This window comes from Ictidomys tridecemlineatus, chromosome 2 (assembly GCF_052094955.1).
Source record: "Ictidomys tridecemlineatus isolate mIctTri1 chromosome 2, mIctTri1.hap1, whole genome shotgun sequence".
Lineage (NCBI taxonomy): Eukaryota > Metazoa > Chordata > Mammalia > Rodentia > Sciuridae > Ictidomys > Ictidomys tridecemlineatus.
In genome coordinates this window covers 192,626,288-192,647,276 of record NC_135478.1, presented here as the reverse complement: position 1 = coordinate 192,647,276, position 20,989 = coordinate 192,626,288, and the positions used below count along the sequence as shown (strand labels likewise).

At 34.6% G+C, this 20,989-nt stretch overlaps 2 long non-coding RNA genes across 5 annotated transcripts in view; one reads left to right on the top strand and one right to left on the bottom strand.

Annotated features, from left to right (window-relative positions):
* The window catches only part of LOC144375430 (uncharacterized), a 216,962-nt gene that overhangs the window by 195,670 nt on the left and 303 nt on the right, over window positions 1-20,989 (bottom strand). The window lies entirely within an intron of this gene.
* LOC144375431 (uncharacterized) lies at window positions 7,337-14,926 on the top strand. Its single transcript, XR_013435276.1, has 3 exons — window positions 7,337-7,430; window positions 10,607-10,652; window positions 14,787-14,926. It is a non-coding gene; the product is annotated as an uncharacterized LOC144375431 (long non-coding RNA).

Below are 20,989 nucleotides of genomic sequence, written 5' to 3'. Positions count from 1 at the left end.
TGAAAGAAACTGCAGGAATTTCAATTTTATAAGGTTCAGCCTAATAATATAGTCAAGAGCAGTAAGAAGCTGAGATAGGAGAGAAAAAAGGAAAAGAAAAGGAGAATTTTTGCTTAGTAGAGATAGACAAACCTGTTAAATTGTGCTATATTCAAATTATTTTATAAAAATGATTTATGAAAATCACAAAAAATATTAACATCCAAATGGCTCTTTGATTTCAAAAAATTTACATAAAGCATTATGAAGCTTACACAACAATGTACCTGTAACATGTTAATTTTAACTTTTAGTGTCATCCTCAGTGAGCTAATGGATTAATAAATTAAACATTCTACTCAACACTGAATAGTTAAGTTTTATGCATATGTAATTCTGATTATAATTTACAGAAATTAACATTACATTTTCAAAAGAAGAAATCCTTTACTGTTCTTTCTATTTTGACTATGGCAGGGTTTTTTCATCCTTTCATTACTTAAGACTTAAAAATTACATTGTAAAATTTTATACCTGAGACTCTCAAGACAAAAACCCAGGGAGCAGAAGGTGAGTATACAAAATGAAGTCTAAGTTATGAATTAAGTATATAATTGATACCTTTTTAGGGTCTGAAGTTTCAATTTTCTATGGTGATTTAGGATGTTAGTATTTTAATTAATTAGGACATTAATATTTTAATGTTTCTGAGAAGAAAAAAATGGTGAAAATGCCACTAACCTCCACTTCTGTTTAACACCTGACAAAATTGTTATAATATCCAAGCCAAGTGAAATGAAACAACTATTGCCAAAAAGTAAAACACTATGAAAATGTATTCAAAATCTTTGGTGTAGCGTGTAAGATATGATTGGATACAAATATTATGAAACACTTTTTCTATTTGAAAACTGAATTTCGGGTATTCCCCTGGCAGCAGTATCATCTGGTCATTAATGATTCTGGGTTCCTGCTTTGTCCAGTACCATCACATTCTAGGTGCCATTGTTGACTCCTTGATACAAAACTAGAACGTGGAGAAACATTTCATTAAAACTCTATCTTAAATTTCTACTGAATAGATATAGAGAGATCATCAATGATTCTTACATTTGGATGTCACCTTTCAATGTTCAGAATATTAAAGGTATTCATTTTCAGGCAAAGTAAAATATGACAATGTTTTAGACTAAAAATTTAACATAATATTCCCATGATGGGCAAAAACTCTTTAGGGTGTGGTATCAACCTTATAAACAAGGAGGAAATTATATACTCATACATATGTCCATCCAAGGATCTGGATTTAAATTCATTTGTTAAATCTTCAGCCTTGCATTTTCCATTACCCTGTTCTCTCTACTTGAGGTATAAACATCAACATAACCACTCTTTTTTTGTTTTGTTTTCAAGCTCTGCTATATCTGAGAGGCAAAAATGAGGTCTTTAGAAAGTCACTGTTAGTAATACCCAAATAAATCCATACTCATTCATTCTAAGAAAATTCAGAATATTCTGAAGTAAACATACAGAGACACACCCATAGGCTCCTGTGTCTGTGATAACTTAGGAAGTAATTCTTCCCATGTTACATTTCATAAACAATATAGCATCTTTAATTCAGGTCTTATTATTAAAATTTAACAGATTTCATAATAAATAGACTATTTATTAGCCATACTACAATATGGATAGTATATAGAACATGAAAAATTCTGACTTTGAAAAAAATGCTTTTGGTACCAGGGATTGAAGCCAGGAGCACTTAACCATTGAGCCACAACCCCAGTTCTCTTAATTTATTTATTTTTCTAATTTTGAGGCAATGTCTAGCTAAGTTGCTTAGGGCCTGACTAAATTGCTGAAACTGGCTCTGAAATAGCAATTCTCCTGCCTCAGCCTTCGGTACCACTGGGATTATAGCTGTTTGCCACCACATCTAGCTAAAACTAATTTTTAAGGACTTTGAATAATGCAAGAAATTTAGAGTACAGATAATGCATGAACGAGTTGATATGAGTACTGTGCTAAACAGACATACGTTCCTTTAAGCTTTAATTTTAGTCTTTTGAATACTCCCAGAATGTACCCTTAATTCTTAAGATTATGCATTTATATCTCTCTGTCTCTCTCTCTCTCTCTCTCTCTCTCTCTCTCTCTCTCTCTCTCTGTGTGTGTGTGTGTGTGTGTGTGTGTGTGGTGTGTGTGTGTAATATAAGTGCGTGTGTATGTGTGTATGTGCATGGTGAATGAAAGAAAGAGAGAGGAAACTGAAGTATAATAAATGAATCCTGGATCAGGAAGACCTGTGAGTACATATGCTATTGACTTTAAATATACAGTATTATTTACATGAAAATGTTATTTAAACCTATTGTTTATTAAGTTATAATGCTTTATAAATCTAGATTTATTATGTGCAATTTTGTAATTCATAAAATCATTTTGGTGGGTCTTTCAAGCAAATTTACTAGTGCTGATTCCATGAATTAATGCAACTTATTAAATTCCACATAATTTCCTGTGATTTCCTAACCCAAAAAACAACATTCATTAAACTACAATACATGTTATTGCCTTGATATAATAAAAGCATTACATATCTAAGTGACAGAGTAGCTATAGTAATACACAACATTCTCTTCCCTTTTGGAAACTGTTAGGAAACCACATGTGATAGATGGAGTAAATCCATGGGAGAAACTCTGGTAGAACAATAAAACAATATAGGTAATGCTGCTCTGCAGAATTATGATCCTTTTTAGAGAAATTTCTCCTTAAAGATATTGCATAACTATCATCAATGATAAGCTAAGCTTGTTCACATTTTAACTATACTGTGTCACAAATGGAAAGTATATCTATTTCAAGATGCAACCTCAAGTTAAAAGACTGATGCTCGGCCATTACCTCAAGTGTCTCATTTCTCTCCCCAAAGTTAAAAATGTGTATGTCATGATGTTATTTTGTCACGATGATACTATTTCGTATTTTCCTAATAATGATTTATTATTGACTGTTTACTTTCTGTTTGCCACAGATACACGTTTTATTTTTTATTGATGTTAAAGTGATTAATCAGTACTCTTTTGCTGTATCACCATTACTACTTCTAACAGCATTTGAAAATATCCAATGGAAGCCAGTGCAGGTTTCAAGGCATTCTACTGCACCACAGTACTGGTAGGTGTTTTGTCAGTGTCAATTTGTAATTTGTTAATGTAAATTAGCACATGAATCAAATTAAAATGTTTTATGAAAACATTCCAGTTCAAATTATATAAACATATTGATTTATAGACAGTGAGAAGAGACTGACAGGGTAAAAGTACATAGATGAGGAAAGTAGCAGAAAACAAATAAATTGAAATCACAATCATTTGAACTTTTAATCTTTAAGTCAGTCTGTTTCTCCTATAAGTAGCTTTTTCTACTAAGAAATAGAGGGAAATTGCTTACCAACCTTAAGAGTTCCAAATGAAGGTAAGGTTTTTCTCTGCCCCTAGAGTGGAGGAGTTGTCCATCAATACAGCACTGTGGTCAAACAATGTGGTTCATTTTAATGAGTTCCCTCCTGAGTGACTATTAATTAGCATGTCATTACTTAAATAAGTCTTAATTCCTTCACATTTTAAGATTACCTTTACGAGTCTTGGGAAGTACAAGTGTTTACAAGAACTCAATGTAATAAATGTTTTTTTGTGGAGGGGGTAAAGAATTGGTGTTGGTGGGAAGGAAGTAGACAATAAATGAGCCAAAACAAATGGAGCTAATTAGTAACAATGAAAGACTAAATAGTATCTACAGAATGAGTGGAGTTAGTTAATTAATTTTCCATATTTCAGACTTTAGAACCATTTATCTGGAGAAAACATAGATAGTACAAGTCATTTGATATTAAGACATTTTATACTTCTTTGCAATTTATTCATTCATTCATTCAATAATTACTTGTTCTCCTATGATATTTTGGGCAAAGAAATCTGGAGTAAACTGACTTTTCAAATTTCCTGATAAATATGAACTTTAGGTCCCTTGCTTTGTGCACTTATATCTGATAGGCATTTTCTCAGTTGAACTTCAAGAAACATATAAAGGTGAATGAGCATTGTAATAAAATATCCACATAATTAGAAAATGCATTAAGGAACTTTAAATTCACGTTTTACTTTGCAAACCAGGTAGAGAATCATTCCTGCAGGCTACATTTTCAAGTTGAAAAAAATGCCCAGTGTGCCCATTTGCCATACTGATAAATATCCAAATTATTTACATATTTCATTAATGATTCTACAGATTTACAACTGCTATAGTGATCAAAAATTCTTTGCTGAGTTCTTTTTTTTTTCCAAAAAGAAAATACACTTCTACTACTTTATGAATATGTGGTTTGTGGAAATAGTTGAAAGTACCTAGAATTTCTCATCTAGATTCTACATTAAGTCCTAATGTTGACTATATTTAAACCAACTATTTTCAGATACTGTGTCCAAACTGTGATGTTTAATTCTCTGTTTATGATATGTAGGGTTATCTGTAGATCATCTACATGTCAGTATTAATCAGTCTATTATTATTATCCCAGGGCTATTTTTGAGGTATTACACAAAAAGCAACATATTCCTGCTCTTTTTAACTTGGATTCTTTCCGGCAATATTAGAATTCTGTACTCCTCCTATTGCCTTGATATGAATAGACCACTTAGGTAACCACACAGAAAACATTAAAAAAAAAATCCATAACAAAAAAAGAGGTAAGTAGGTACAACATATTTTTGCTAAAAAGAAAAATAATCTGTATCTAGAACTGTAAAACTGGCACTTAGCATTATACAAAGAATATAAAATAGACATCACTATTTCAGAAATATAATCAATAAGGATGATGCTTAAAACAAACTTTTCAGACCTAGAATTGGAATTACAAAAAGTGTACAAAACCAATATGGGACATAAGCTTTAGAAGACGCACAGAACTAACAAGCTTAGAAGTCATGGTAATAAACATACCATTGACCAAAAAAGAAAACTACATCTTCACATGCACCAGGATACATTTTATTATAACTCTTAGTGGAAAATGAATCTAGAAACCCACTGTTGCACATAACTATGTTCTCAGTTGTTTGCAGAGGAACATTTAAATAGTTCTCATTATGAAGTGACTTCAGTGGTTCCAAACATAAACTTTTCATATAGTCCTGAAAAAATAACCTCTTCAGGCATATTTACAACAATGTCCCTTATGCAATTGCTCTAGCCAAACTCTGGTGCCTGGAACAAGAAAATCAAAATAAGCAGAACCTTTTCACGAATGAGTGTTCTTCCCAAGGCTTGTTTTTGTTTAGGTGCTCTACTTGTTACATATGCATGCCTAATATCATGTGAAACTAAAGCCTTATAGGAATGTCAAGGTCAGAAGGGAGGCTCTGTAATTTTCCATTAGTCATCAGTTAGTAGATTCAAAAAGCAGACTGCATCTTTTTATTGGTTTATTTGGCTGGTGCCAAAATCTGTTAAATGTTCCCTGTGTGTTGTTTACTTTTGTGTTTGTGACTCTTGCTGCTAAGTAGTACATGAGCTCTCCAAAATATTTCAATGAAGACAGACTAACGTCAGAAGAATGACTGTAATAAGGGAAAAGTTTAAGTACATCTGTAAGCAAGTAGAAGAAGGAAAAAAAAAAAAAAGCCCTTCATGTAGATCACGAATTCTTAATCATAAGGATAATAAAAGTGACTAGTGATACACTGTGTACTTATCATTAGCTGGCAAAAAAAAAAAATGAGGTAAGAAGTAAAAAATATGAAATGGTGAAATGAGGGTGATGAATGCTTTCCAGACAGAAAGCAGGATAGGAATAAAGCACAGTGGCCCATAGAACAACCCAGGAAAGGCGGAGTCCTGACAGATTGGATTCTCTCTTCAAAGGCACCAGTGTCTTGTTAAACAATCATCCCAGCAAACACTGGCCCATGTGCCCAGAGTCAGCCACTGGGGCTAAAGAATGCAAATGTGATCAGCAGCACAGAAAAGCACACATGTGTGGAATTAATCCAACAACACTGCAGGACACAATTCTTATCTTTTTTTTTTTTTTTTTTTTTTGTATCTGGTGGGTTCTCTAACTCCTTTAGGTGAAGGAGCAAGTGGTATGTTGCTATTATCATTTCATATCAGCTCTTTAAAACTACTGTCAGATTTGCCCCTTGGTTCATAGGATTCAATCTTTCTTTCCTGTTTCAAAATTCTAGAGAGCATACATGCCTATATTCTCTCTTCTTTGTCTCTCTGTCCCACTGGACCTTAAAGATAAATCAGAAAACAACAGTAACTGTGAAGGAAAATTGAAATGAAGATAGATAATATATAATCATTTTCATGAGATTTAATGTATGTACTAGATTTTTAAGTTTCATCAAAATTATTGATGATCATATCAGGCCAGGTGTTCCAAAAAAATGAATTTGTTCAAATACAGAGGCATAGCTGGGCATGGTAGTGCATGGCTGCAATTGCAGTGGCTTAGGAGTTTGAGGCAGGGGAAACACAAGTCTGAGGCCAGCCTCATCAACTTAGCAAAGCCCTAAGCAACTTAGTGAGACCCTGTCTCAAAATAAAAAAACACAGAGAGCTAGGGATGTGGCTCCGTATTAAAGCACCTTTAGGTTCAATTCCCAATACCAAACAAAACAAAACAAAAAAGAGAGTTAAATTGTCAAATCTCATTTATTATGCACCTCTTTGTTTTTAATTTGATTTTCACAAAACCAATTTAGTTTGAAGTCAGAGCAGGCAATATTAACATATATTTCAACAGGAACATATCACTCCTCATTTCAAGGAGGAGCACTTTGTGATAAGAACATGGTAAGTTCAATGATCGATAAAGATACATAGACATAAGAAGAGACTTTAACGTTTACCTGTGTATTGAAGTCAAAAGAGGTAATAGATATATAAAATCAAGGAAAACAGGTAAAGTAACTGAGATCGGAACACATGGCAGAAAAGGCTGGGCTACACTGTCAAGACAAAAGTAGACTTTGCATGTAATCAGAATTGAGAGGCCAACTCTAAATATTAATGGGAATTATAGGTCAATATCAAGTAGGCCCCTGAACTAATGAATTTGACTTGTAAACCTGCTGCTTGAGAGAAAAGGGTACCAAATATTGAGCCTCAGAAATGAAAGCCAAGTCAGGTTTGGTGGCATGTGACTGTAATCCCAGACGCACAGGAGGCTGAGGCAAGGGGACTGCAACCTGGAGGCCAGCCAGGGCAACTTGCCAAGACTCTTTTCAAAATAAAACAGAAATGGTTGGGAATGGAGCTTAGTGGAAGAGCACTTGCCTAACATGTATGAGGCCCTGGGCTCAACCCTCTATACTGCCAAAAGAAAAAAAAGAAATGAAAAGCCAAGACAAAAAGCATCCAGAATGGAAGATGAGGTAAGGTGAAAAGAAAAAAAAATTCTAATGCTTTTTATAAGGATGAATTTTTATTTTTTATTGAAGTATAATTTATGTAAAATAAGCATCAGATCTTAAATGTTCAATTTAATGGGTTTGGGCAACTGCATATGACCCCATAACTATCATCCAAACAGGGTAAAGAACATTCACATAATTCCCAAAAGTCTCTTATGCCTCCTTTTCCTGTCAATTTCTTACTCTGAAGCAACCACTTTGATTTCCTTAACTACGTATTTGTTATGTCTTTTCTTAGAATTCACATAAATGGAATCAGATTATATGCTTTCTTTTGCGTTTAAATACTTTTGCAGAACAAAATGTTTTGGAGATCCATCCATGTTTCTTGTTTGTTCCTTTCTGTTGTTGAGTAATTTTCTATTACATGAATGTACAAATTATATCACTGTTCATTCTGTTGAGTCATGTTGCTTATTCTGTTGATGGATATTTGGTGTGTTTTTTTTTCATTAAAGTTATGGTCTAGTAAATATAAGGCTGCTATGAATATGTATGTATATATAAATCTTTTTATAGTCATGTTTCTTTTTCTTGGTTTATTTTTATTTTAGAATGACTCATAATAATTGTACATATCTATGGGGTACAATGTAATGTTTCAATACAGGTTTATTATGTCATGATCAAATCAAGGTAATTAGTATATCCATTTCCTTAAATGTTTATCATTTCTTTTTTGTTGTCATTGTTATTGGTATTGGGGACTGAACTCAGGGATGCTCTACCACTGAGCTACATCCTCAGGCTTTTTCATTTATTTGAGACAGGATCTCGCTAAGTTAATGAGGCTGGACTCAAACTTGTGATCTTCCTGCCTCAGCCTCTGAATCACTGGGATTACAGGCGTGTGTCAGCACACCCAGCCATTTATCATTTCTTTGTGATAAGAACATTTGAAACCATTTATCATTTCTTTGTGATAAGAACATTTGAAATTCTCTTCAAGCTCTTTTGAAATACACAATGCTTTATTGTTAACTATAGTCAAGAGTTAAATACCATAAAATAGAGCACCTTTCTAACTATAACATGGTACCTGTTAACCATAGCCTCTTTCCATCTTTCTCTTTCCCTTGACTCTTCCCAGTCTCTGGTAATGTTGTCTTCTCAACTCCTATGAGATGAACTTTCTTAGATTCATCTTCCAGATGAAGTCATGGGGTACTTGTCTTTTTGTTACTTGCTCATGTCATTTCATGTCCTCCAGGCTCATCCATGTTGTGGCAAACAAAAGTATTTTCATTTGTCCCTGTGTTTGCTCATTATCTTCAATTTGTACAATATTTATTGACTTGTCTCTAGTTTACAGATTTCTTCTTCTGTTGTGTTCAATTTCCTGATACTTCTATGAAGTGAATTTTTCATTCTTAGCAATTTCTAACATTTTCATTCATTTCTCTTAACGGTTCCCATTTTTGCTAAAATGCCCTATTTATGCATGTTTTCCACTATAGATCTCATAAGATTTTTGTCCTAGATTGTGAAATAATTCCATATATCAGCCATTTTTATGATTGCCCCATTAACTGTTTTCTCTGTTGATTATGTTTCACGTTTTCCTTCTCCTTCACATGCTTATAATCTTCACTGTATGTTAGAAATGTTAGAAGAACATCATATATACAAGAAGAAAGTAGTGAGTATCTTAAAACCTATCTTCCCACTTTTTCTGTAGGTCTTCTTATTTGGAATGGTGAGTCTTAGTTTTGTTGAAATTTAATTAGATTCAGTTCACAGTTTCTTTCAAATATACTTGGGTTCTTACCACTGGCAAGACTCTGGAGATCACTTTGTATCTTCTAGCTCATTCCATAAAACTGATATTTTCTTATGTCCAAAGCCCTGTTTTCAGCATACCCATCGTATATTGTCTTTAGTCTGCAGTTTTGCCTATCTTTTTGTGCCTCAGGAGAATTTTCTCCATGTGCTGCCCTGCCCCCAGCCTTCAGAGACTTTCTGCAGTGTAGTAGATGAAGGCCTGGGATCTGCACAAGGACTGCTCTCAGCCATCCTGCCCTACCCTCAGCCTTCTGGGAACCAAGTGGAACACTTCCTGAAAGCCTTTGGGAAAGAGCTGGAGGGTGTGTGCAGAATCTCTCTGTGCCTGGATTTCCTTGATTGTAATCTGACATTCCAGCCCACACACAGCCAATAAATTATTGGTATCTCTCCCTTTCCCCTTACTTATGGTATTTTCTCTTTGTCCCACTGTTTTCTAAGAGTTAAAAGTACGAATAATTCTCTTCACTTTTGAAAATTCTCATTATTTTTTGAATGTAAGTTTATTTCTTTGCATCCTCATCCACCTAATTAGAATTTTTAAAACTGAGCTTTGTTTTGTTTTTTAATCTCTTTTTGTTTGTGTCAGTTGAGGTGGAGCAACTATTTCTTGTAACATAATCCTAACTGGACTCTTTTTCTTTTTTAAACTTTAGGATTTCTGGACCTAATTCTCCTCCTTTCTGTAAGTGAAGATCACTTAGGAAAAGAATGAAAATATGAGTTGTCTGTGGACTATGTTGCACATAGTAGTCTCCTGAAGGGATAAGTCTGGCTCTGGGAATTCCCTGGGGCACTCTGCACAGGGATTGACCACTTTATGCAGATGAACTTTCCCTTTAAGCTCTAAGATCCCACACAGCACCAGAGATGGGTGTGACCTGCCAACGTGTCAGTCAACCTGCTGACTGCAAGACCTTACAAAGCAAGACTGGCCCTTGAAACCTTATCCCTGCCTTTGATGTATCTCCTTAAATAAACCACTGGAGCCATCTTCCCTTTGTCTAATTCCAGAACCCATGTAGACTAGATCTATCAGGAGCTTAGCTTTTGTAAATATATTTCTGAGTGTTTGTTTTTTATTATTTGTTAATTATTTGAGATATTAAGATTTAGCACGGCTATTTAGGGTAGCTTGGATTCCTCTGGGCAGAAGAACCACACAATGAGACACTGGCCATCTTCCTCCTGAAAATATTTCCTTCTTTTCTCCCCTTAACCTCTTGACTTCATTCCCTCTCATCACTTGCATTCATGCAGAGGAAAGCTACTTGGTCTGCTTGTGGCTGTCAGGTCTGGACTGTGCTCACTCCCCAACCCTCACTCCAGTAATCTTCTCTGTTTTCTCTATACAGTTGGCTTTCCTCTATTCCAGGAACACTTTTGATTTTGAAGAAATACGTAAGTATTAAAGATACTTGGTTCTTTGTTATACTCCATTCTTGGATTGGTTTCTATTTCAGATGTATTCTTTAGACATTTTGCCTAGATCCTTAATTTTCATGATGTTGGCTCTTTATTCAGGGTTTCTTCCCTTGTTTTAAGAAGTACCTCTTTTTGACACCTTTTGTTCACTTAATACTAACCAACCTATCTAAGTCTGAAACTTGAGAGTGCTACCTCCAAGCTAAGCTGATGTTTTGGACTTGACCAGTTGCCCAGATTAATGCATAAAACTTGGCTGTCATTCCCTAAATTCTCAGATGTCCATACTAATGGCTTCTGACCTTTCGGGGGTGGAGATCTGTCAGTTCCTCTGTCCCTTGCTTCAATTACTAGAATTCCAACTTGAGTAAAATCATGTACCATACAATAATGTTTTGGTCAATGACAAACCATATATACAAGAATGGTACTGTAAAATTATAACACAGCTTAAATATTCCAATTCCCTAGTATTTTTACTGTACCTATCAGGAGTGAGCTATGCCATTAACATAAACCTAATTGACAAGCTACACTTCCTTCAGCAGTGGAAATTTCCCAAATACTCATGGGTTGCCTTATATAATAAACCAGGCAATCACAAATCCTTTTATTCCAATCTTAACCACCAATATCCATAACACTCAAGTCACACATGACACTTTACACCCTGCCCCATACACATACATGTATTACAGGAAGGCTAAGAAAGGTGTAAGGCAGCCACAGGGGTTCACGAGGCTGAACTGAGAACAAACACAGAGAGCAGATACAACTGGTAAGAGTTACTATGCGTAGACAAGACTATGAACCAGCTGAAGAACTCATTCTGGGCGCAGAGCTGTCAAAGCTCAGGAACTTATTTTAGGCCAGAGTCTGAGCAGTTTCAAAATCAGCATAGAGTAGGCACAGACCACATAGGCAGGAGAAACCCCACTCTCTTGTGCTGAAGCCCTGATGGGACAGGAAATCAGAGGTTCATCACTGTGATGGTTTTCCTGGGCCACTGATGAGAGACTGGGTGAGAAGGTCCATGTGCCACATGTCCCTTCTTGGGGTGCTCCTCCTTTTATGAGCCTCAGGCAAGGGAGTTGTGTTATTTGGTAGTCTGGTATGTTTAATAGGCTCATAAGCCTGTTTTTTCCCATATAAGTTTGAGACGCCCATACACCCATGTGCTTCTGACTAATTCAGTAAGTTCACAGGTAGTCATTTTTATTAGCATGCCTAATTAAATGAGTTTGTGTCTTATGGTTGTGCTAGACAGATGGTGGTTACTTACTTGTACAGATAAGATGTAGGGTTATTCTACTTCAACACTTCACTAAAAATGGAGCAACTCATGGCAAACTGCTGCTTTATAAAAATGGAGTAACTCAGGGTTAGGCACAGTCCAAAAACTATTCTACCCACTATAAAGTAACTCAGAGCAGGGCAAAGGCTGCTCTCCACAGTACCCTTTAATGTTTACATGTTTGCATATATAAACAACATTGTGTAACAACTGCCTACAGCACTCAGTACAGTAACACAGTCTTTGGAGCAATATGATCTGATCTATCATAGGTGTGTAAGAGGCTATGCCTTCTAGGTTTGTGTAAGTACTTGCTACAATATCCATACAACAACAAAATCACTTAATGACCACTTTTTCTGAACATGCTCCATCATTAAGTGACATGATTATAGTCCCAGTGTTTCTCAAGTAACTTACTAGATCGGCTGTCTAATTTGAGATTGTTGTTCTGTTCATGTGATTTAATATACATCCATAAAATATTAACACAAAAGATGCTAATTAAGATGCTGAACTACAGTATTATTGTCCTACAAAGAACACTTCAACAAGATTTGAGTCCCTAATAATCCTCAATTTGAAAACCATATGGGAGTGTATTTTGAGTATGGTGGGCTTGCTCTATTCCTTGACTACAGCTGGCTGTTAATTATTTTGTCTATCAGTCACCTCAATGATCTCACCTCACTGGTTTGTCTGGAAACAAAGTTCATAAAAAAATGACAAAACCTCAAATTATGAACCCCTACTCTTAAGCTACACTACTGACTTTGCTCAAACTACTAAACTCCTTTTGCCAAGTTACATTCTTAACTCCTTCCACAGCCTGTCTGAACATATTTGATAACCAAAGTTCACTGATTCTATTTCCAAATTATTCCTATGTGTTTATCATCTCTGTCCTTGAGGCATTTCCTTTGCCCTGGATCTTTGTCACAATTCTTATCTAACCTCTTGGCCTATCAATTCCCTCCTAACCCACCTCTTTTTGTTTGTTTGTTTAATTTTTTTATTTATTTTTTGTTTATATATGATAGCAGAATGCATTACAATTCTTATTACACATATAGAGCACAACTTTTCACATCTCTCATTGTATACACAGTATATTCACACCAATTTGTGTCTTCATCTCTCTTATTTTCTTCAATGATTCCAGAATATTCATTTTGAAATGCATATATGACCATAATGATTAGCATTACATCAGACTTCCTAGTTTAATGCACAAGATCATTTATCACTAACTTGCTTTCAACCTAATTTAATCTTTTGCTTCATCCTCACACACAAACTAAGTTCTAGTCATGTGTATGTTCATTCTTGAATATCCCATACTCTTCCATAGCACATGGCCTATGCACATATTCTTTTCTAATGTACAGTTACTTTTCTGACTTTACCTAGCCTGCTCTTCCTGAGGTAGCTCCTCCTCTAAAGTTTTCCTTAGTCCCCAAGTCAGAAATAAACTCCATGTCTCTATTCATACTGTTCGTCTCTTTCCTACCTATCACATGGTTGTAATCATTAATGTACTTTTCTTCCTCTCTCAATTTTGTGTTGGTGAATTTGACTGATTTCTTCTTTCTTTTCTCCCCGTTTTACTTTTATTTTTGAGATGCAGTTTCGTTATGTTGCCCTTGCTGGCCTTGAAATGAAATGCTCAAATGATCCTCCCACCTCAGCTTCCTGATTAGCAGGGACTACAAGTATATGCCATCATGCCCCACTCAATGAATTGGATATTATAAAAATTTAGCTAGGTTCAATGGTGAATGTCTATAATCCCAGCAAGTGGGAAGGATGAGACAGGAAAATTATAAGTTCAAAGTCAGTCTCAGCAACTTAGTAAGACCTTCAGCAACTTGGAGAGATAGAGACCTTGTCCCCAAATAAAAAGAATCAAAAGGGCTGGGGATGTAGCTCAGTGGTAAAGTGACCCTGGGTTCAACCCCCAGTACTACCTCCAACCCACCCACTTACCCCCCCCCCAAAAAAATTGTTTTTTTTCAGAATTTTGCTTTTTGAAAGACACAGTAAAGAAAATGAAAGGGCAGTCACAGATTGGGATGAAATATTTGCACACCATATTTACTGATACATGCTTGAATCCAGAATTTATAAAGGATGCTTATGAGTCAGTAAAAATAAAGCAAAATAAAAATAATTAAAAATAAGCAAAATATTGGATACTCCACCAAAGATGATGTGAGTTTGGTAAACAAGCACTTGAAAAGATGTTCAACATCATTAACCATTAGGGAAATACACACCAAAACCGCAATAAACAACTACTACCCACCTATTAAATGGCTAAAATTAAAAAGAAAGACCCTATCAACTTCCAGTAAAGATGTAGATCCCAACTCTTCTGGTACGAATGCAAATGATAGAGCCACTTTGGAAAATAGTTTCAAAAACTATTTTTAACTTAAGTTTCTTAAAACATTAAATATACACCTACCATACTCAGCCATTTTACTCTGATGTATTCCCCAAATAAATGAAAAAGTGTGTGCCTGGAAATACTTGTACATTAATGTTCAAAGCAGCATTACCAGAAAATAGAAACAACCCAAATGTCCATTGTGATGGTTTGGAAGTGAGCTATCAATCAAAAACTCCTACATTAGCTCAGGAATATCTAGAGCTGAAATGATTGAATTATGAGAGCTATAACCTAATCAGTATATCCTACTTTAAATAGACAAGCTGTGTAGTAACTGTGGGCACATGGGTGCAGCTGAAGGGATGGTTCACTGAAAGTCTGCCTAGTCCCTTACCCTTCTCCTTTCACTATCTCTGCTTCCCAGCCATCATGTGGTGATCAACACTCTTCTGCCATGCCTTTGTGCCATGATGTTCTGCCTTACCTTGGACCCAGAGCAATGGACTTGGCCAACTACGGATTAAGCCTCTGAACCCATGGCTAAAATATATTTTTTCTACTCTAGTTTGTTCTTGTTAGAAATTTTGGTCACAGTAATTCAAAGCTGACTAACACAACCATATATTTTGTGGTATATTCTTATAAAAGAATACTACTCAGAAATAAAATAAAAAAGAGATGAATTATTAATGTTTATACAAGGTGGAAGTACTTCCAGACTTACACCTTGTATAAGCAGACTGAATGAAGAAACCAGAGAAAGGTACACAGTGCTTGATTCCATCAATGTAAAATTCTACAAGATATAAGCTAATATGTAATGACAAAAAATAAAACAGAGAAGGGGTGACAAAGGAGTAGGATTTCTAAAGGACACAAGGAAACTTTTTCTGGCATGAATACATTCATTATTTTGATGAAGGCTATTGTTTCAAAAATATACCATATATCCAATTTTGTAAAACTGTACAGTTTATGGATGTCAATTATACCTCAATAAGTTATTTAAAAATAATGAAAATCTTCTACTCATTCTTCACCTTTTTCAGGGAATCTTTATCAATCTTTTTGTCCTATTAGATAGAATTCTTCTACGCACACTTCTGTAATTCATATTATCTAACCAAACTATATTGTTTCTTTGACTTACCTGACTGATAACCTCACGAAAATAAAGGGAAATAAAATTTTATAATTTTATAGTTATACATTTAATAATTATTAATATATTTTTATATTGACATGTAGTTGGAATTATAACACTGTGGACATACTGAGTTATTAATTTCACCCAGTTCTTTTTATTTTTGCAAACATGGCTACTAGAAAAATTTTAAATCACCTACATTACTTGACTTTTATTTTGGTGTTTGATTTTTAGTTTGTTTTATAGTACTGGAGATTGAACCCAGGGCCTTGAACACGTGAGCCAAGCACTTTACCACTGAGCTATATCCTCATCCTGGCTTGCATCTGTTGATAAATTATATTTTTGTTGGACAGCACTGGCATAGAGAATGACACTTTTGTCTACTGTCTGATCTGTTGTCATTTCAGAGGAAGATTTTCTTTATTCATAGGTTAGAATTTTATGTTTTTGTTATTCTATTTTGAACAGAGGAGTAAAATAAGAAACTATGCCCAATTTTTAATAATAGATGTCACTGAATTTTAAAGTGTTAGAAGGATAATGCTGTGTTTGGGAACCAATACAAAGGGGCTTATCCATGCTGGTATTATAAGAGAGAAGAAGACATGAACGTAGAGCCAAACTGTTTTGTTTATTTGTTTGTTTGTTGTTGTTTTTCCCCTGCAAAAGCTTGAGAAAAGGAAAGTCTGAGCTCCAGGACTCATAAAAATGTAAGGGAAAGAATCAGAATGAGCCCTGGTAAGTTAGTGGCACACTAGGCTCAGGACAGAGAAGACTGCTACAATATAACTCAGCAGAAAACGTTTAACTTTAATAAGAAGTAATGTCTGATATTCAGATTCAAGTTGTTTCCCTGTTTGTACTTAAATTACTTATTTATTATCTACAAGCCTTTGGTACTAATCTGTTAGGCATACACACTGAGAAACTACAGATGGAGAATCCCCGCTCAGACATTTTTAAGTTTCTCCCCTACCTCTAATTCCAATTTCAGATCTAATATTTAATGAGAAAAAAATTTTATTTAGCTATAGGCTCTAAATAGATGTTTACAAAACATTATTTTGAGCTTGGGAGATTTAGGGGCAGAAATGATGAAATCTACAGAAGATCACCTGAGACTTAAAGTTACATTACTTCACTTAAATGAGTTTTTATACATTTAGGAAATAAGTAATTAGGGTATGGAAATTTTTTAAATGATAATATGTATAGGTTTGAAACCATTTAGATCTCTCCCACTTCTTCCTCCCATTAGTGCCTATTAAGGAAACTTTGATGAAACCCTAGGTCAGAACCAAGGGTGTCCAGCTATGTCCTATTTATTCTTTCAACATTAAACTGCAATTTAAAGAGAAGAAATGGAAAAACTGCAGAAAGAGAAAGATGAATTCACTCAGGAGTTTCTGAAAAAAAATATGGAATTACCTGATAGTGCTATGCCACAGTTGATTCTTTAATTCCTCTCTAGCTGTTTTTTTTTTGTTGTTGTTTGTTTGTTTGTTTGTTTGTTGATGGTACTAGAGATCAAACCAGGCCCTCATGCATGCTAGACAAGCAATTTGTCACTGAACTATATCCCCATCCTTAGCTCTACTTTATAATTATTGCTTCTAAAGCCATGTTTGAAAATGAGGAGGAACAATGGCTAGCAAAAACAATATAATTATCATAATAATCAAAGCCTAAATATAGTCTCTTTATCAACTTGGGTTTTGTAATCTATTTCCTTGCCACATTGATCCTTACCTAATTTACAGCCACGGTTTTTAATGTTGTGTTCATAGATGACTTCAAGGGAATCTGTGAATACTCTGAAACATATATGATGTATACTATTTTTTTTTTTAAGAAGGGCAGTCAGGGCTCTTTTTGTTTTCTTATAAGGAGGAAGCCCATATTTTCTTTTAGATTATTAAAAGAGATTTGTGACCTAAAACTAATTTAACAACCATTGCTCTGAAATATATTTTGAATAAACTGTAATTTTAAAGGTCCTATTCTCTCTTAAGACAATAACTCAAGGTTGTATTATATGTGAACTATTAGGTTAAGGATTTTCAAATATAAAGAATAATAAGGTCACTAGTATTGGGAAAGAACATCTGTGAGCATGTTTGCTTAAGATCCTCTCTAAGAAGCTTTTAAAACATTATTCTTGCTGTCTATGATATTCTCTTCCATAAAAGTCTGTAGCAATTTTATTCCCTTGAAAAATTTTATTATAAAGTTTAAGATTTAATTTTATATTGTCATACATATTTCAGTGGTCAGTTAGTTTTTTTGTTTGTTTGTTTTTGTTTTTGTTTTGTTTTGATAAAATCCTTCCTCCTCAAATAAATACAGATATTTATGCCACAGTGGCTAATAGCTCAGGCTTTACAATCAGAATACTTCTACTATTCTGGCTATGTGACCACGGCAAACAGTACCTTGAATCCTGTATTTTCTCTGCTTAAAAAGAGATATAATAATCAAATCTAATCCATAATATTTCTATAAAAATTAAGAGGACATAAAACACTTCATGCAATGCCTATACAATAAATTCATTCATTCAGTAAACATAAAACTTTTTAAATTATTCTCATTAGAAATTATGGTTATAACAAAGACTCTATAAAAGATGAAAATGAATTTAAAGTTACTAGTTTTAAATTCATATTAAGGAAAGAAATTTTAATACATGAAGAGGGCCAAGCCTTAAGTAAGTCTGAAGCAACATGGATGACATGGAAGTACAGAAGATCCTGCCTCAAAAAAGGAGTCAGAGACAGAAACTGAGGGGTTCTGAGAGATGAGTTACCTACAGAATTTCAAACCAGCCACAGGCTTTTAAAAGAGAGGGAATGACCAGGTTGTATCAATAAAACCAGGATTTCACCACAAGTGAATGTAGACCAAATGGCTAAAGGAAATAACAGTTTTGCTATGTGTCTAGAGAGCACTCCCCAAAAGTCTAGCTAGAAAATTTCCAACCCTTTAAAAGAGATTTGTGACCTAAAACTAATTTAACAACCATAATGTAGCCTAGCCAGCCTGAAAGTGAAAGGGGTAGGGCTGTCATCAACACCTGACAAACTGTATACTTCAGAATAATTAAGAATAAAATGATCATGAATTGCATGTCTGCTTATAACTCTAATAGCAATTTTCTAAGAAAGTCATTTTTGCCACATGGCTGACTACTATTAGGATTTGGGTAATTAACCATTAAAAGAGGTTACAGAAAGGATTGGGAAAAGACAAGGCTAAGTTCCAAGGCTTAATTTATCAAGAAGAAATCCCTTATCTTCAGCATCATGCTGAATATAAGCAGACGTTGAAGAAGAATAGTCTTCTATTCAAGTTATTCTGGACTGTTAAAATCATTGCCCTTAATATCTGATAGCACATAGACTGGTAGATATCCCAGAATTCAGGAAATCATTAAGCAAATAACTGGAAGCTTTTCAGAAAAAATTTCCTTTCAAAATGTACCTTCATAACAAAAAATTAAAGTAGGGGACAAATGAACCAAGTACTCAATTTGTCATAATATCTAATATTTACTGAGTGTCCTTCAGCTATCAGTCTCTAGATAAAACCCTTTGAGATAGGCATCATCGCTATCATCATTTTATAGTTTATAATTAAAAAAAAGATATAAAGAGGTAAGTATGTTGCCCACCCCTACACAGACTTTGTGTATTCCTATGGGGCTTGGCTTATCCTCAGGCAATCTGGCTCCTAAGGCAAGTTTCTAACCATGCCATTAAACTAGTTCTGTTTTTCGTTTGTTTGTTTGTTTTTGAGAGAGAGAGAATTTTTTAATATTTATTTTTTTAGTTTTTGGCAGACACACATCTTTGTTTCTATGTGGTGCTGGGGATCGAACCCTGGCCACATGCATGCACACTACTGCTTGAGCCACATCCCCAGCCCCTAAACTGGTTCTTAACAGAGATTTTTTTATAGAAAGATTCACTACTATGTGAATTCCAATAAAAAGGAATGATCCTGTAGTGTGGTGAATGTGGTTTAATTTAAATGATAAAGGCAATTGAGAGAATACTGGCTACTTCTTTAGGATTTTTTTTAAACAGAGATTTGTTTTTTAATTGAAAAGTAATTTATGCTAAATTACAGAAACATTTTATAATTCAACAATGTATTAAGAAAAAACATACTTATTTTGACACTACAGATGACTTAAAGATTTTGTACATTTTCTTCTATTTCAAGGAAGATACATACATGTATAGCAACATATTTTATATGCTGATATGCTCTACATCCTATATTACTTCATATTCTATGTGTTGGCTACTGTTTTTATTAAATTTAATTACTAAACTTCCTATGTAAGAAAATATCTGTATATGAAATATCATATGATTTTTACTGATTTTATAAGATCTCATTGCATGCTTATTCCTTAATTTAAGTTACCCAGTTATTCTAAGGAGAGGGTCATATCTGCACAGGCAGATAGAAGAAATTCGGGGTTTATTTTTCACCCTCATCATTCTGATTTGTTTTAACCAATCTATTTATTTTGAAATTTTAAACGATTTAATGGAGGACACCCCTGCCCCCCACCCCCACTTTGGAAAATATGGGCTAAATGAGAGGTTGGAAAGTGATGATTTAATCAATATACTTACTGTTAGACATTTGGTATATTTAAATGGACACACACTATACACAAATACACACACACACACAAAAAAATCCTTTTCAGGGTTTTCATTAGATTAAGGATAAATTCCAAGAAGAGTAATTGCTGGGCTAAAGGATGTGAAAATTTGTAGTAGTCTTGATACAAATTGCTGGACTGGCAGAAAACTTGCAAGAGTTTATCTTTTCACCAACACTGTATGAGATGGCTCATTATCTCATATGTGGGTATAATAATTTTGAACATTAAATTGTATATCATTTTGGCTTCTTACTTATCTTCATATACCATTGGTCAAACACTGATCCTGTCAGAACAGAGGAAAAAAAAATTCCACTTCATTGCTTGGTTAGGATTCATTTGTGACCATAACAACAGGTACCATTCTCTAATGTCAAACTCTCCACATGTGGTCTAGCCTGCTTTCAAATTCACTACCATTACCTTAACCTTCAAAACAACTTTGTATGGTTATTCTTCTTTTTTAAATCAGATAAACTAGGCTTGGAGACGCTGGCGAGACTAGACCCAACTCTCAAGGACGAGTTCATAAGTGACTGGGTTGGAGCTGGGATCTCACACTGGGGTAACTCACCACCTAGTTAAGGCGGTGGAAGGGAAGGCAGCTTAAGCAAAACCAAGACCAAGCAAAAACCAAGCAACTGTTTTTGCTTGAAGTTTCAATATATGGAACTTCTTAGCTGCCAGAGGTGTATGTTAAAACTTGTAACCAGTTTTTCCTAGTCTTAGAGACCACTGCCAGAGCCTGGGAAAGGAGGCTGCTCAGCTGAAAACTGAGTCAAACGGTGGATATTTT